General features: G+C 37.0%; 1 pseudogene; it reads right to left on the bottom strand.

Moving 5' to 3' along the window:
• The window catches only part of LOC109823355, a 41,616-nt pseudogene that overhangs the window by 7,804 nt on the left and 15,443 nt on the right, over nucleotides 1-18,369 (bottom strand).

The following is an 18,369-nucleotide window of genomic DNA, read 5'->3' as shown; positions in this document are numbered from 1 at the left end:
CACTAAATAGAAGGAAAATGTAGATAAATAACAAAAAGATCAACATGCTACATTTCAATATTTTGTGTTATTCAGTACAGCCAGATCTATAATTTTAAAACAAAAACACAACGGTGTTAATGCTTAAGCCTTAATTAAGCAAAAATTAATGTAAACATGATCATTCGAGTAGCAATCCTATGGTTCCAACCTAAGATTTTCCAGCTTACTTGTTGTACATGAGCAACATGTTATGTCAGGGTCCACATCAAATTTTTTCTACAACATAAAGTAGTGAATGGAAGATTTTTATTTCTAGATAATAAGATGATTCACTTTGCATGGCCAGGATCTATCATTTCTACTAGCATATTGGCATGTGCAAATGCATGTGCAAGTAACAATAAATTTCTATCTAAACAATTCTTGATTCTACATATTAATTACACTATGATCATGTAATGTTTATTTAAAGGATAAAATAAAGACACTGGTAACTGAAAAATGCACTTGATCATAATAATACAAATCTATTAAAAATCAAGGTTATCGATAGTGGATAGCGTCGCGTAGCGGTGAGGCATCGCTAAGGCTATTTCGGGCTATTGCGGCAAAATAGCGGTAAAAAGCACAAAGTCAAATAGCGGTCTAATTTAGATATGTATAAATACTAAAAAAGAAAAATTAAAGAAAAATCTAAGAAATCTAAAAGTACATATTGGATGATTTAAAGAGATCCTAAACATGAAATAGACATGTAACCATCACGTAATACCGAAGATGACTGAAGGAGTCAAAAAGTCGTCTTCGAGAAGAAGAGCTTAGCGATGACAGGACTGCCCTAAGAGGAGCTCAAGGTGAAGAAGGTGAGAGGAAGTATCAAGGTAGGTGCCAGAGGCTATGAGAGATGGCGGGAGTATACTGAAAATCACAGGAGACGATGGAATACAATGGTCAATGGTTGAGTTTAATTTAAAAAATAAGCCTCAAACCGCTTTTAAATAGCAGTCAAAAAGCAAATTTCGAATGAAATCGCTCACTATTTACCGTTATGACACACTATTGGCCGCTTTTGCGAACAGACATATTCCACAATATGGCATCGTCACTGTTTTAAAAAACCTACGCCTAGTCCGCTTAGACATACGCCTAGACTTAGGCGGTACCTAGACCGCCTAACTAGCGCCTAGCGTCTAGACGGTATTTCGGTTGTCCACCTAGATTTTACGAGCGTTTAGGGGAGTATTGTCTGCTTACGTGGATTGCACCATGTAGGCATTGGTTGTGATTTTATGTGTTGTAGCCTACATGTCCTACAAACTCCATTAACCTCCAAATATGAACACCTCCACTACCTCCTCCGATCTTCAGCAAAACCTCATCGACCACCACTTAAATGAAGAAATAAATTTGCCTAGACACCAGTCCGACATCTAAGCTTTCTATAACGTTGACATTCACTATCAATTATTATAATTAAAAAAAACATCTTAGGCTCTAGCCTTGTTAATTATTATTTTGGCTATTTAGTATCTAAGTATACATGATTTATAAAACATCTTAGGCTCTAGCCTTGTTAATTATTATTTTGGCTATTTAGTATCTAAGTATACATGATTTATTGTGGAACTAAGATTGCTATCTTTTTTTTTATTATTTTGGCTATTTAGTATCTAAGTATACATGATTTATTGTGGAACTAAGATTGCTATCTTTTTTTAAAAATTTATATGAATTTTATACATATTTTTATCAATTATTATAATTAAATAATTTAAAAATAGTCAAATGCCTAGGCGTTGTCCAAGCGTACGCCTAGGGGTCTAGGCGCTGCCTAGGTGTACGTCCTGGGGTCTAGGCGCTAGGCGCTCGCTCAAACCCCTAGTCTGCCTAGCGTCTTCTCTAATATTGCCGAGCTCCCCCGATCTCTGTAACTACTAACAAGGTAAAGAGTACTTCTTAAATATCTATTTAAGTTAGTTAACAGCAATTTAAACTTAAGAAGGGTAAGTTAATAGTAAACTTAAGTTTAAGTTTAAGTTTAAGTTAATATTAAGTTTTTTGTTGATGGTAAACTTAAGTTTAAGTAAACAGTAAACTTAAGTTAACAATATTTTAGTTAACAATAAACTTAAGTTTACGTTTATTGTTAACTTAAACTTAACAGTAATTTATTTATATCAGTGTTAAAAATCAATATATTTTTCATGACTTCTACATGAAAATAGAAGTAAAATAATGTTTGAAAATGATTCTCAAAACTACTTAGAAAATCATGTAAGAATTAGAGTTATGTATATTTTCAATTATATTATATTTAAAGAGTTATGTATATTTTCAATTATATTATATTTAAACGAGTTACGTATACTTTTTTAATTAGAGAGAGAGAGGGAGGAACGAAAGGCGTTGAACCTTCCAGAGAGAACGAGTGATAAAGAAGAGAGAGGTGGAACCCACATGAATAAATGACAGTGCAAAATGATCAAACTACCCCTACTTGTCATGTACGGCACTGACTGAGTATATTAATACCATGCTAAACATAAAACAATGCACTTAGATTATGACATACCTCCATTGCGATAATGTGAGTTATCATGGTCTCTGCAGGTAGAAGGCTGTCCCGTAAGAACTTTCCAATTACCTCATCCATACACTTCCTAAGAATAGGAAACCGTTGCAGGTCATTAATTAAGCAGCGGTGGCTCATCTACAGGACACAAACAACAAATTTAAGCCAAAAAGAAAGTATCAGTCAATCAGTCAAGGATATAAAGATGTACCTTGATTAACTCATCATAGATAAATTTTACACATTGGAGGCTTGGATCCAATAAACGACCTATCTGTCTTCGCACTAGAACTTCAAAAGGCACCTGGAGATTATCGAGTAAATCTCACAGTAATGTAAATTTTGGGATAAAGCAAAAAACTGTTAGAAATTAAACGAAGAAGCAAATGTTTTATTTTCCATGAATATGGATTCCCTCACAACTCACCTCTGGTACAAACAGAGCACCTTTAGGACCAGTAGCATTTTGAATAGACATGCGGATATCTTCATCAGTTACATCTTCGCACGGATCAACCTCCTGCAAAACGACAACGGCTATATATACCAGGATGAAGGTAAAATAGATCTAACAATAACAAGGAAAACATAGAAAAACATATCAACATAGACCAAGAAGTATAAATAAAAAGAAAATTATGAAGAAGCTACATTGACTTCTATGTTGTATGACTTTCAGAATTGCAAACCTCTAAGCTTTTCACAAAGATTGACTGGAAGATATAATGAATCCGTGCCCCGCCAGAAAGCTCAGTTGTTGACATCTCCTCATTTTTACCTTCCACCATCGAGGTGAAAGCTGCAACACAAAGGTTAGTCAGAGAAAAGTAATTATGATAAATGCTTACTGATCACAAGTTAACAAGAGGACATTAAGGGACAGTTATTTTATAATGGAGACAAACACTAATTACACTTGAGGAGACGTGCCTTGATTAGTCAGAGGTTACAAAGACAAGGTTAATAGATCTTGATTCCATTGTTGAGTTTTACCAACTAAAATAGTTTGGATAAATGCTAAAACCATGTCTACACAACAGAATAACAGGTTTAATGCAATTGCAGAAGACTGTCAAACAAGGGTGAGTAGAAGGATGCATAAATGCAACATAATAACATGATGCTACAGTCATGTTTTAATAACGTGTCATCTTCCTCTGAAAACCTGTAAATAGGTCAAAACTTATATAAGACGTTCTAGGACTACCATGCTTTTTCATTGAGAATTGAGCAATCAAGAGACAACATGTGGTACATGAGCTAAATAGTGTAGCCTAAACTGAAGAGAAAATGGTTATATTGTGCGCCATCGGATGTGGATGGGTGGGCTTTCCTCTGTGTGTTGGAAGGGAGCTAGCAAACGAGGTGTTTTGATAAGTACAATATAGAAGGATAAAGTAGATCGGATTGTTGGTGAACGGCAAGAAACAGAACTAATCCTGCTGAGGGCAGCAAAAAGGATAAGGTTGTTGCTTATTTTACAAAGGAGATGGCTTAAAAGAAAAGGACAGTGGCCTTGTACAGCCACATTGAAGGGAACTTACATGCCCAGGCACAGAAATGCAAGATAATTTTTTTTTTTTTTTTTTTTTTTTTTAAACAACAAAACCACCTCACTCCTAAAGCACTGGGCTATCTACATCACGAATCCACATTCTCTGTTCTGCTCTAGTGAAGGCCATCTCTATAACAGGTATTCATACATTCAAAGAGTGATGGAGTCGAGTACGGATATGGGAAGCGTCAGAAACAGGCATGAGAACCCAGATGAGGTGTCAGGGTAACTTAGATTAGAGATGATCACCGTTCAGCATCTTAACAGATGTTGCTGCATGCCATTAATTTTGTGAATTCCCACCAAAAACTGGACAGCAAGACTATGATCATAGAGACAGAAATAATGGGAAAATTTTTGAACTTCATCCTCCCACTTTCTTTTAACCAACACGTTTACAGTTCTGTCAGAATTCTACTTAGGCATGGAAGACCTACAAAAGAAAGTTCCTAGATCTGATTTTAAGTTACTAACTTGGCAAGAGGCCTGAGATAATACTTCAAAGGATGAAAGAAGAAAATGGGCAGCAATATTCAACTTAAAAGAAGACAAAATATGCAAAAATGTATGGTTACCTTCGCAATACTTTGTGAGAATGTTCAACAATTTCACTCCTTGACCAGCCTGTAGATTAGACAACAAGAGAATAAAACATTAACAAGCTTATTTGAATAACATATGAATGGCATAGCAACAATAAGAGAACATCTACCCATTTTAACAGTGAACTAGAAGTAGACAGATTTTAAAAGTATATGCACTTTTGTCTAGAATAGAAGAACGTAGAGAACTACTGTAACATCAGCAGTGCGATATGAACACCAGAAGGGATAGACCACACAAAAAAAGTTACAGAACATTGTTTTAGAATCATACTACATATGCAATAGATTAGTGCACAAAGAAGTTGTTCTATGCCCAAGCAGCCCCTTCTCCATAGCTAGAGATCATATGCAGTTCAAACCATGGTTAACCATTCAAGTCACATGGATTGATCAATGTGACCCACGTTTATAACAATTGGCAGCCTCTGTTTAACATGAGTAGAGGCTTCTCACAAAAAAGAATATGGCAGCAGCACATCCCCTGTACGACAGTTAACATCAACAGAGTCTTCACCATTCGTAGAACTCATATGAACTTGGTCCATTAATTATTCTGTAAAAGTCTTCTGAATCATCTCCCATTCTCCATTTAACAAATGGGTACTGCCATCCAGAAATGGATCAAGAAAGATTATTTAGATTATTTGTTTAATAATTACGCATATGACATAAAACCAAAACCTATCATGCAGATATAAATCTAGTGCCTTGCTTGAGTCGTCTAGAAGAAGCTTTTCATACAGAGTTTAACATCTCTGCAATTTTTAAACTAAAATCATCAAGATGCTCTTCATACAGGTTTTACCATCCTGCAGTTTCATCCACCATCAATACAGACCTCTCCTATTTCTATCTGTCATTACACTACTCCAAACTTCGCACCACACTATCATTAGAAGCTACCTTTGCTCTCAAATGCCAGTGACCTACCGCAAATCCAACCTATATGACACACAGAACGTCAAGTCAGAGGTTTCAGTGGATCTATGCAAGCAATAAGAACCTTTGATCAGGTCTCCAGCATAAACTATTGGCACTAAGCCTGACACTTAAATCAAAACCAATGAAACAATCTTCCCAACAAACCACACATCTTCACCCCACATCCACTCCCAAACCCCAAGTATTTACATGAGATAAGGACAAAAAGGTTGCAAAAGGAAAAATGAAGAATAAGATGCAAGAGATTAGTAACACCAAAAGGTACCCCCAAAAGTGTAGATTATTTCACTTTTAAATGGAGAATCTACCTTCCAAAAGGACTATGGATCCAACCTTTATATAAGCCTCTCAAAGGATAAATATATATAATAGAAAGATGCATACAAAAAATCACAATAACGCAATGATTCTTGTCGTGTGAGTGCATCATCATTAACTTCACTATAATCACTATAATAACCGTAACTTATCATTCCATGTCTCTTGGTTGCATGAAATCACACTAGAAATAGTCTATTTACGCAGATGGCTCTCCTTGAGTTAATATCTTTTCTTAACTGAGAAACCTCTAATTCTTCTATCATATTGGTAATGGGGACTTTTCAGGAGCTAATATGATGAGAACATCAATTAAGGTTTGGGCTTCCTGTGTCCTTGGTCATTACAGCTAGCATATATCAAAAAAGGCAAAGATGAGCAGCAAGTAGCAATATCCTCAATGAAACGATACAAAATGAAGGATCAAACCGAGAAATTAATACAGGCATGGTGATGACAGTTTCAAGGGAAGGAGGGTCATATAAAGGTGATTGGAATGACATACATCAAGGTGGTCCAGTACCACTCATGATGATGGTGACAAATGTTAATGATATCAGACCTAGCAGTTTCGATTGCTGGTAGCAGATGGCACCTCAAAAAGAACTTTTTTTCACCCCTTTCCATGAAACAAGCTCTCTCTCACTTTCACAAAATACTCGAGGGTGGTTAATATCTCAAGAACGCCAACACTTGATCCAAAGTTATGGATCTCAGATTCTCAATAGTGACATTAGACACATGTTTAGGCATCGATCTTGGAAGTCCCAGCAGTTTCATCAGTTCTATATCCTTTAGAATAAGCGGCGGATTCAACAGTAAGAGAATTCGTGAACTTCTAATTAATGTCAACAAGTTCGGTATATAGCTTCATGAACATATGAACTATTTAGTGGTGTGCAAACAATTCATACAATATGGATCTTTAGCGATGAGCTTTACAAAATAACTTTCTTTACTTATCTCAATGACTAATGCATGTCAAAGGGCCCCATAGTTTAAATATCCTTTTATCCTTAATTCCTATGAATCTCTTCCTAATTTTTAAAAAGAAAATCAGAATATCTTCAAATTGTGAAGTTACCGCCCTATTTGAACTGTTGCCACAACTAAGAATCATGCACCCATGTTCAGAAAACTAGAAAGTTATACGACATTCCACATAAAAGAAGCAAGGAGAGGACCTTCATAAGGTGAATAGACCTAACTATTTTGATCATTACAAAAACTGAACCAATATTAGATTTACAAGTGGACCTTTAACTATGTTTATCTCAATTTTATCGAAAGGTGCACATGTGAAGAAGGTTAGGTAGTTCAGGCACAAGGCACGCACTGAACCAAGTGGGAGGTGGGAAAAAAAGTATAGTTTAAACTTCAGATCAAAGTAAGAAAGAAGGCTTGGATAACATGCTATCATGATAGGCATACCTTTGATTCTGCAACATCACCATAGGCAGCATCAGCTTTTGCAACAGCTACTAACTGACTATTTATGCGGGACTTCAGTGCTGGAAGAACTGCCTTGATATGCTGTACTAGAATCTGCACATAATCAGCACAAAGACGAGATATTATCAACAATAACAATCGCCATCTTTGTCAATATCTATCTAAGAGTGACTTGCAAATCATAATGATACGAGCCGAAGCACCACATTGAAAGTAACAACTTGTTGATTCTTAAATAAGAAAATGGGCAAAACCTAGATTTCTGTACTGCAACAATGAGCAGAGCTATGCAAAGATCAAAGATCCAGTTACCTGATTTAGTTTTTTTGCTAGCTGAGGTACTCCACAACATTGAGAAAGACCATGGTACACCTGTTATCACAAAAAACGTATGGAATATATTTTCAGGAAATGTAAAACCTAAAAGAAGATAATGAAGCAGAAAAAAAGAGCAGTTAACTATGTACAGGCTGGTTGCGGAAGAACATCTCTTCTCGGGCCAGGGCATCTTTAATGCTGAGGTTTTTGTTAATATCCTGTCAAACGACAAATAAATAAATGACAAAACATTATAAAAACCAAAATGAATTTCAATGTTAAGTCAGACGTAAAGAGACTAACTGTCGTTTATATTAAATTCTAAGGACTGGAGAGGCACTAAACATGATTGTGCATCACTTGTCATAAACAAAGGGTAATTACATAACCCTAACAAGGAATTAAAAAACAATGCTTTAACTCATACAAGAATAACCATCATTCTGGTCAAGGTAGATTCTACAATTTTGAAAACCTTGACTTACGAGTGTGTTTCTTGACTGTGCATGCATTAAATGCAATAGACACCTGAAGTGGCATTAGGTAAAATTAAATTAAATACTGAAATTGACAACAAGTTTTTATTTCAGTATATGATAACAAATGGCCAGGATTCTTTTCCCTTCTTGAATAAAATTATCAGCTAGGAAATGCTATGTACAATGCAGGTTCAAAGTTGTATTTAAGATATTTTTTTAATACTAATAGACACAATGAAATGCTACAGGAGAGAATTAAAAAAACGGTATATTAAATTATCAAGGAGGAGAAAAGTAGTGTTCTAAAAAAAGAAAACACATGTACGCAGCACCCTATTTCACACAGGTACATATGAATGACCTGGTATTCAAGTCTGACACATATCACACCTACAAGATACTCGGTGAACACATGCCTGAAACTTGTCACAAATAGAAGACCTTTGATGGACACATCGTGCACATGCATGGCCTTCAACCAGCTTGGACATAGTTAGACTTGGGTCGATGGCGTTTAATTTTTGTGTTGTATATTATTCATGAATCATGAGTTGATAGTTTTTATGAGATTGCATTGACACTATATGTTGGCATGAAACTTGAGATTATATACCCCTTATCCTATTATATAATAAATATTGCGTGCATAATTTATCTATATCATGGAGTTTTTAAGATCTCGCATGCATGTGTCACTGTTTTGTCATATGCAAGTTTTGTATCCATGTGCAACACAATTAGGTTCACAGACCCATGGCGATCAATATGCAGTCAGAGGAATGGAAAATTGTATGTTGTTCAATATGCTTTATGCACCAATTAACTGGGCAGATATTATTGTATCGGGTTACTTTTACACCAAAGGTTCTCGAAAGCGGAAAGCGGAGTTAAGCAGTAAGGCACCACTCAAGAATTTATGGGACTTAATTGGTTCAAAAAGGAAAAAAGTGCCAAAGAAAAAAGTGGTGCAAATCCTACTAAAATTTAGATATGGATGAAAAATAAAAAATTTAATAAAAACTAAAAATTATAAAACAAGAAAAAAATTCTACAAACACATATTTGATGATTTTAAATACATACCTATTAAATACAATACCTATTAAATAGGTGCCTATTAACTACAATTATCATTATATTGCTCCAAGTTTCTTCCAAACTTCAAGTAGAATCTTTTCAGAAAAAAAGAAAGGAACCATGTAACATGGAAAAAACAACGTCAAAATAAAAAACCATGTAAAGCGGTCCAACTGCTTAACGCTAGTGTTTGGATCACTTTTAGCCGTTTTGGGCCACTTTTAGACCACTTCTAGCCGCTTTTCGACCACTTTTAGGCCCCTGGAATTGCTTTTAGGTCATTTCCATCTCGAAAGCAGCTTCGGCCTTAGCGGAGTGGCACCTTACGCCAAGGTTACACAAATCACTAAGCAGCCTAGGCATTGGACCTGACGTCTAGAGCCTAAGCGCGGCCTAAATGGTTTTTTCTATTTTTATTTTTATTACAATATTTGATAGTAAATGCCAATAGTATAGAAAGCTTAAGCGCAAGACTAATGCCTACGCGGATTTCTTTCTTCGTCTAAGTGGTGGTAGAAGAGGTTTTGTTGAAGATTGGAGGACGTAGAAGAGGTTCATAGTTGAAGACGGGAGGAGTTTGAAAAACACGGACACTCCAATGGAGGAAATTACAAAAGGATGCGGTCCACGTAAGTAGACCGTGCTCCCATAGGCACTTTGAAGTCCTAGGTGGGCAACCTAGGTATCGTCTATGCACTAGGTGGACGGCTTAGGTACCGTCTAGGCCTAGGCGTACGCCTAGACGGGTTAGGCGGAGGCTTTTTAAAACATGGCATGCCGCTTTAGTTTTTTTGAGCTCTTTTTCTCACTTTTTACAACACTATTTACACCTAACACCTGACTTCGTTTAGCAAAAGATCTCTCATCTTTTCCTTTACTACCTCTCAATTTTCTCATCTCTTCACAAGTTTAGAAATTAAATACTTGGTAACTTAGCTAGCAAATTTTTTTCCTTTTTACTTTCAGACTTTTGGTCTTGGTAATTTAGCTATTTTCATTCCTAAGCATTCGGGATGACTACTTGTGAAACATCACTTCCCTTATTTGATTAGAAAGTCATATGTAAATGGACATGTGGTTGAGTGAAACGTTATCGACACATGCTAGTAGTGATGTTCAAACCCTTTCAGCATAGCATACAAGTCTAAGAATGAAGACGTATAAAGATAAAAGTAACTCCATACACATAAAAGACAATTTTGTTGATTAATTTGGAGTTTGGACAGCTTCTACGTTATCAATGCATAACTATATGTATAGAGATAAAAATAGAAGAAGTTCCATAATTGCGTGATAAAATGGAGCAAGGACATAGATAAACCAAAACCAAGATTAACATCAAGGTGACAAAAAAATTATGGGCAAAATTTCAAATGACTTTTCGAGTTTTAACTTTGTTAGACGGATTTCTAACCATTAGGCAGAGGCACAGAAAGCGCTTGGCGACCTAGGCACCGGACCCCAGGTCTAGGTGGATTTCCTTTTTTTTAGCTACAATAATTGATAATAAATGTCAATGTTATAGAAAGCGCTAGGCATCGCTAGACGCCGGATGGGCGCCTAGGTGAATTTCCTTCTTTGTTTGAGTGATGGAGGAAAGTCAGAGGAGGTGCAAGAGATGCTCATTGTTAGTAGGCGCAAGAGGTGCTCATTGTTAGTAGAAGAGATCAGAAGAGCTCGAAGGAGGTTTGAGGATGTGGAGGTTGTAGCAGAGGAAATCATGACCAAGACCTAATTGGTGTGTCCGCATAAGCAAACCACGCTCCCCTAGACGCCCTCAACATCTAGGAGGGTGGCCTCAGTACTGCAGTACTGGGCAGATGCCTAGGCTAGGCGCATGCTTTTTAAAACTTTGCCTTTGGTTCAGTTGGAAGTAGCTAGAATATTACACTTTGAATTTGTTACCCTAGAAACTTGCACGTACAGGTATGAACTTGATTAATATCTCTTAACAAAAAGGAAAAAAGAAAAAGAGTACTACTAAACAATAATCACAGAGTAGAATGAACAGTGACCAATTTGATTTAAATAATGAAGACTGCCTACGCCTTAGCTCTATCTTAAGAAATAATAAAGAAGAAATGAACTTATAAACTAAAGGGATACATCAAAGTTTGCATCCAGGTAGCTAAGCATGGTATAGTTAAAAGAATTTCTTATACGGCAAAGAAAGGAGACTTTTTCAATAACCTTCCGCAAAACAAAAGCATCACTGTGGTGAAACAAGAGAAGAAAAACAAAGATGTTGTCTGATTGATTTGTGCCCATTGATGAAGGAATTACCTCTTGACTACGATTCACAACACCAACATATCCAAGCCTCAGAGGAATTACATTGCCCAATAAGAAGTTCCTCGCATCTGTACCTTTGTCCATGATATCCAACTAAAAAACGTAAAATAAACCTATCATTCACCATCAGAAATAGCTCAAAACACATCAAGAATTATAGAAATAACAAACCTTTGTGATGACTCCAATTGTACGAGAACCTACAGATCAAAAAGGAGGAGGAAAACAGAAACAGTTAGGAATGAAATTTTTTTCCATCTAAACCAAGTCACAAGAGGACAAGCTTTTTAGCATGGTTACCATCAGGATCAGCAATCCTTGCCATCTGAAGTGCATCAGAATTTGCTAAATCTGCATTTGCAGGAGAGACTGCTAAAATAATGCACGTCTCATGTTTAATATATGATAAGATCATTGTTCGGATTCTTGCTTCGATGTCAGTGGGTTGGTCTCCAACTGGTACTTTTGTTATTCCAGGCAAATCTACCAGAGTTATGTTAAGAACATTAGGAGAAAATATCTTCAAACGAATTTGCTTATCCGAAACCCCCTTGTTCCATCCAGCTTCCCTATCTGTTTCGACCTAAAATAAAGAAAATAAGTTTGGTGACATGCTGGTAAAGATTACCTGACGCCACAATGATATCCGAAGTATTGGCAGTACTAGCTGAATGCTAGATATGACATAATTTTTTGAGTATTAAAGTTAGTTGATCTTGTAAAAAGTGTTTATCAAAAAACTAGGACTCATACACAGAAGAAAAAGATCAACACTGACATACAACATCAGATGACATGACATACAAATAGTAACGTCAATAGCAATAAAGTGTACTCTATCAACCCTCTCCCAAGTCCCAACTACAACATCCAATAAGTCGCCAAACATAAGAATCGATAGAACAAATAGCTACTAAATAAAAAACAAATTTAAACCTAACAGGTAAATCATTATAATAGAATTCACTTTCAATTATTTTGTAATTTGCACACACTCAGAAGAAATACACACTTTCATGAGAAACTTACTTATACACCAAAACTAACGTAATTCTTAAACAATTCAGTTATTTCAAAAACATGTGACGAACAGCATACAAAGAAACCCTACAGAAAAAAATAATAAAGGTACAAAACCATTCAAAAAGATGAAGCTAAGTCACATGCATACAAAGAAACCCTTAGGGGCTGTTTGGTTGTTGTTGGTAAAATTGTGTATTTATGACACAACTTGGAAAGTTGTTGTCCACCTCATCAATTTCACTTGTATATTTTTCTTTGTTTGTTTTTTATTCCATTGGAATCATAAATTGCTTGTTTGGTTTGCAAATGTAACATTAATTGTTTGTTTGGAAAGTGTAAAAAGTGGTCCTACTCAAATGATCATATTGGTTGAAATTATTTTTTATTATTTTTTTCTAACTTTAATGTCAGCTTTCTCCTAAAATCATGTCTTTTTTTATGAAATCACTTTACAAGCCACATCAGCATATGAAATCACTTTACACTATTTTCACAACTACAAACAAACAATTGAAAGTGATGAAAGCTGACATTGGGACCCACTTTTTTACACTTTCCATCCTTTTACATGGTAAAAACATACAACCAAACAGCCCCTAAAGGATTGCCAATTCTCATGCACCAATTGCAGTAAACAACTTCAAAAAGATACCATATGATAAACCCAATTGGGCCAATTCCACATGTCAAAGAAACAACTTTCTATATCTATTAGGATTTAGTATATGATCCTACCGCCCACAAGCCGATGCCCTAGCGCAAATACTCTCTCTAATCATGTGCCTATTTGGTGCTCAAGTATAAACAAGATCACCTGCCAGATCTTTGTGTAATATGATTAACACCTAAGGGCAAGTTACCACCAAGCGTCATACCGCCACAACTAAAAGGGTCATCCTACGACTAGCCCGGTAAAACCATACATTTACAGAGCCTACAACTCATTGGTTGACAGGTGTCATCCTATGACTAGCCCTGTAAAACCACACATTAAAAGCAATCCCTTTGCCACCTCATACAGACAGCTCTCTCCAAATAAACCCTAGGTATGGGTACTCATACCATCTTCTGCATTTTCAAGTCTTTGTATTGTGATTTATCATTAACAAATCACTGACTTCAACAACAGAAGGGCTTTAGTCAAGGGGTTTGAGTCCTGGCCCCACAACGCTCTTTCAGTGCACAGTACCAATCACCGGAGCAGCAGCAGTAGCCTGTTACCTTCCTCAATGCAGGCTTCTCAATGGAACATCTCGTTCTCAAACTTTTTAATACCAACAACTTAATCTTCAATCTACCTATGTTGTTCCTCAGTCTATCAAAGTTCTGCTAGATGGATATTGCCATGTGGGCCTGTTAGCTACGTTGCACCCCTCTACATTTCTTGTATTAACAATATGAATCCAGTAAATTTTAAAATGCAGAAAACTTGGAAACTAAGCATAAGCAAAATGCAAAAACCAAATAAAGATTTAAAGTAAAGATGCAGTAATTTTCAGAATTTTATACAAACAAGATACTATAAAGAGAAAAGTTACAAAAAATTAAGCACCGGTCATCTGCCGATACAACCTTAATACCAATCTAGCAACTATCAAGAATTCACTGTCAACGCGTAAACATTGCAGACAAAAATCAAACTTTGGATTAACTAACACAATTTCGCATTAATATCAAAACCCTAAATACCTGGATCTCACGCCTGATCTCATTGAAATCAAAGAACCTCTTCCTCGGCACGTGCAAGAACTCCCCCCACTCCTCCCCCTCCGCCGCCTCCGTCCTCTTCGGACAATGAACCAACTGAAGAACCAGCGGCCTCCTCGACCAAATATACCACCCCCTCGCCAGGAAATTCGCGCTACGAGCGCCTCAAGAACGCTCCGACTTGCCGCTGCTCTGGCTTCCGACGACGGCACCTGAGGGATGATCGATCGTCGATCGAGCTGCCGGCTTGGAGCGAAGATGTCGCTGCAGCTTGTTCACGATGCGGGATCCCGAGACTCCCGATCGATGCCGAGACCGCCGGAGACGGTGAGGAGGCGGTTGCGGATCCTCCGCCATCGGAAACCCTAGAATCAGAAAGAGAGGGGACGATGTTTTGATTTTCGAGGGTTTTAGAGGTGGTTTGGAGACGGCGAGAGAACTGAGAAAGACGGTGATGATGGAAGAGAGGTTGGCGTTCTTCGAATTGGGGCTTTGTTAAATGACTGAAATAGGCTTTAGGTTTTGGGTTAAAACGGGGATGTGTAGAAGGGTAGAACGGGAAATAACTAAACTGTGAGGGTGCGAAGGGCGTGTTAAGGTGTTCGAGGGACTACCCAGAGAATTGGGGTGGCCTCGGCAAATCAGCGCGGCAGCGAAGAGAGATGAGAGTCGGCGGAGCCGCACGTGTCGAGCGCGTGTGTGGACGAGGGGCCCACGTGTCAGTGAAAGGGCAAGCAGTTGGGTAGCGGCGTCGGAATCATGATTCAGGAGCCTCTGGTTTGGAGAGGAGCGGCGTCATTATTTTGTACTCATTATTTTTTAGGTGGAATCTCTGATTCTTTTGAGCTTGCAAGACTGGCCCACAAATAGAAAGTAAGGAATGTCCACCGCATTGTGATTGGTCCTATTATTTTATTATTTCAGAGAATACATCGATTTTATTCCTTGAAATCAACTTATTTCAAATTTATTTATAAAAATCGATCTATTTTTTAACACATCAGTAGCACAAGCTAAAAACTGTGACTATTTTAAAAGAACACTTCCTTTTAATTAGATGGGGATGCAAATGCCGACAAATTAGACGCTAGTTTAATTAGTTGGGACTAAAACTGCACTTCAAAATAGTCACGATTTCTAACCTCGACTATTTAAAAGGTTAATTAACCAAGTTGCTAATTAGTCGAGCTGGCAATCTCAAACTAATTAGAAAGAAATCTTTTGACATAGTTAAAACTTGGTCGATTTTTGTGAATATGTTTGAAATGGGTCGAACAAAGTTACAAATAGGTCTATTTTGAGAATTTCTCCTATTATTTTTAGAGGATTTATTTATAGGAATTGTTGGGCCCTATTCGGATCCGTTTTCTCATTAGGGAAGTGTTATATTTTGAAATAGCTAAGTGTTAATCCTTCCTCAGAAGTCGACACATGTCTTATATTAACTAAACAACATATCGACCTCACTCTTTGCAGGAAGACTCAACACTTGACTCTTTCCAAAAAAGGGTCCAGTTGAAAGGCGTCCTTACTCAAATCTCGACGTTGGATCAACCCCACGCCTCATTGCTCCACAAGGCCAGGTCGAGAACTTCCAAATTCGATAAAGGTGAGTAAAAAAGGCTTCATTTATCGTCTCTCTCGCAATGCCGAGACGAGAGGCGGTTCACCCTCGAATTCCCCACTGACATTCGATCACCATCACATTAAATGCATTGTCGGAATCATTATTGCTCCAGCCCTAAAAGTTATTATGACTCATTGGACCTCGTCAGCACCATGCTTCCCTTGTCACAATCACATTAATCACGTGGGTGACTCATGCCCTCTGCAATTGACAGCTATAAAGTATCACCGACTCAGGTAGCTGTTTACACCTTGTTGGCCTCTTTGTTTTGATGATGTTTAACAAACAATTTACCACTAATGTTGTTTGTCTAGTGTTTATGTATTTTTATTTATTGTAGACAAACAACATGTTGGAGGATGGATGGATTACGCCATAACGATCATATCAAATGGAGGTTGGCGGAATTGTGGAGTGAAAGATACAAGTTCAAGTTAAAGATACAAGTTCAAGCTGTATCCGCAAGATTACCAAGTCAAGCTATTGAAATTCAAGATCAAGCTTGGGTAATTTAGTTTAGGAGTTTATATTATGTGTGTTAGTACCTTAAGCTCAATCATATACACACATACACGTTTTTGTTTTGTATATATATATTTATATATATATATATGATTTCATCAATATCAAGTCTATTTAATTCAATGAAATCATGTTTTAGTGCATTATATGTGTATTTTGTTAAAATACTATATTCATTGTTTATAGACTTCATAACAATAGTTTACATCTTTCATTAAGTCTATAAAATCAGTTTACAAAGTTTCAAAACTTGGTTTATGTCAAAACATAAAAATTCAAGTATATCAAGTTTGCATGTTTTGGACATTTTTGTAAAATGACAAGTTTTCATAAATGAACAGTGCAATTCCAAAAATTCTTTTTGTAACATGTTGTTTAACATGTTTATAAATATTTCCAAAAGTTTCATAATTTTTTGGAATTTATTTGATATTTTTAAACCATGTTTATATTTGGTTTTTACTGTGCAAAACAGGCTGTGTGCATGTCATGAGTCGACTCTGTTAGACCCTAGAGGGGGGGTGATTAGGGTCTTATGCTAATCTAATCCGATTAAATACCAATTAAAATTAATTAATAAGTTATCCTAGCAAGTATGAAATACAACAATATTTGTAAGCTAGGATAAGCAATATGAACAACAAGATATATCCTAATAATAAGATATAGGCAATGTATGTGCAAGGATATATAAACAACACAAGGGTAAACAATCTAAACAAGATAGTGGATGATATAGAAATGAGCAATGCACAATGACGATATAAGATATGAACATAAATATGAATGAACGCCAAAGCACACTCAAACAAGCAATATGATCACGGAGTTCGGACCTTCCGTCCTACGTCTCCGCTCCCCACTCCCGGGGAGAAATCCACTATCAACCGGGTTTTCTACGTTCACCCGAATAACGTTTACACCTCACACTCGGTTTTCTAGCTAATCAAAAACTTTACAATCAACACACTATTGTAATCTCACTCTACACCCACTAAGTGTTGAACCTAGCCGTATCTCCCTCAAGTGCTCGGTTACAACCTCTCCCTAGGCTCGTCAACCGACGCCACTCCTCTTGGGACGATCCCCGACTCTCACCACACACTCCTCACTCGGTGTACAAGTGTATTACAAGGTGAATCTCACAATAAGCACAATATAACAAATGATTGTTCTCAACTATGGATGAGAACACAATGAAAGCACAACTCAAAGTTACAATCTCTCACCACCCAACTATACTATGTATGTAAATACTAAAAGCTCAATGTGGATGTGTGTAACAATGAGTAAAATGAAATCTAACTCAAATAGCAAACTAGCAATAATAAGAATATGAAAATCAATAATAAAATTGCTAGAGAAAAGAGTTAGAAAACTTCTCTAAGAACACAAAAAAGAGGATGAAGGGGATTGAGAATGAATCCCTCAATCTGCAGTGAAAACTTCCTCCTTTGTAAACAGAAACCCAAACTCAAACAAACAGTAAAACCCTAAACCCTTGTTTAAACACTTTGTTTAAAAACTTCTTTGATTAGTAAAAAAGAGATCAGTAATGAGGTATTTATACCCACTCAAGATCTCAACAAAAACCCCAAGCAAAAGACAGAAATAGCCCCAGCAAACAGCTCAGAGAAATAGTTGTTGGAAGCCAACGGATCTATTGTCGGTCGACCGGAAATTCTGCTGGTCGACCGACGGAGAGCAAAAACACGAAGACCAGCTCTGGACAATCGTCGGTCGACCGGTGCGGTCGACCGATGGAGCTTTCGGTCGATCGGACCATCGGTGCGGTCGACCAACAAACTCTCTGCTGCCCACTGACGAATGATCACATGAGCGGTCGACCGGTGCGGTCGACCGAGGACTGATACATTCCAAAACTGATTTTAAAACAG

The sequence above is a fragment of the Asparagus officinalis genome, chromosome 9 (assembly GCF_001876935.1).
Source record: "Asparagus officinalis chromosome 9, Aspof.V1, whole genome shotgun sequence".
Lineage (NCBI taxonomy): Eukaryota > Viridiplantae > Streptophyta > Magnoliopsida > Asparagales > Asparagaceae > Asparagus > Asparagus officinalis.
This window is presented reverse-complemented; position numbering and strand designations above follow the sequence as displayed.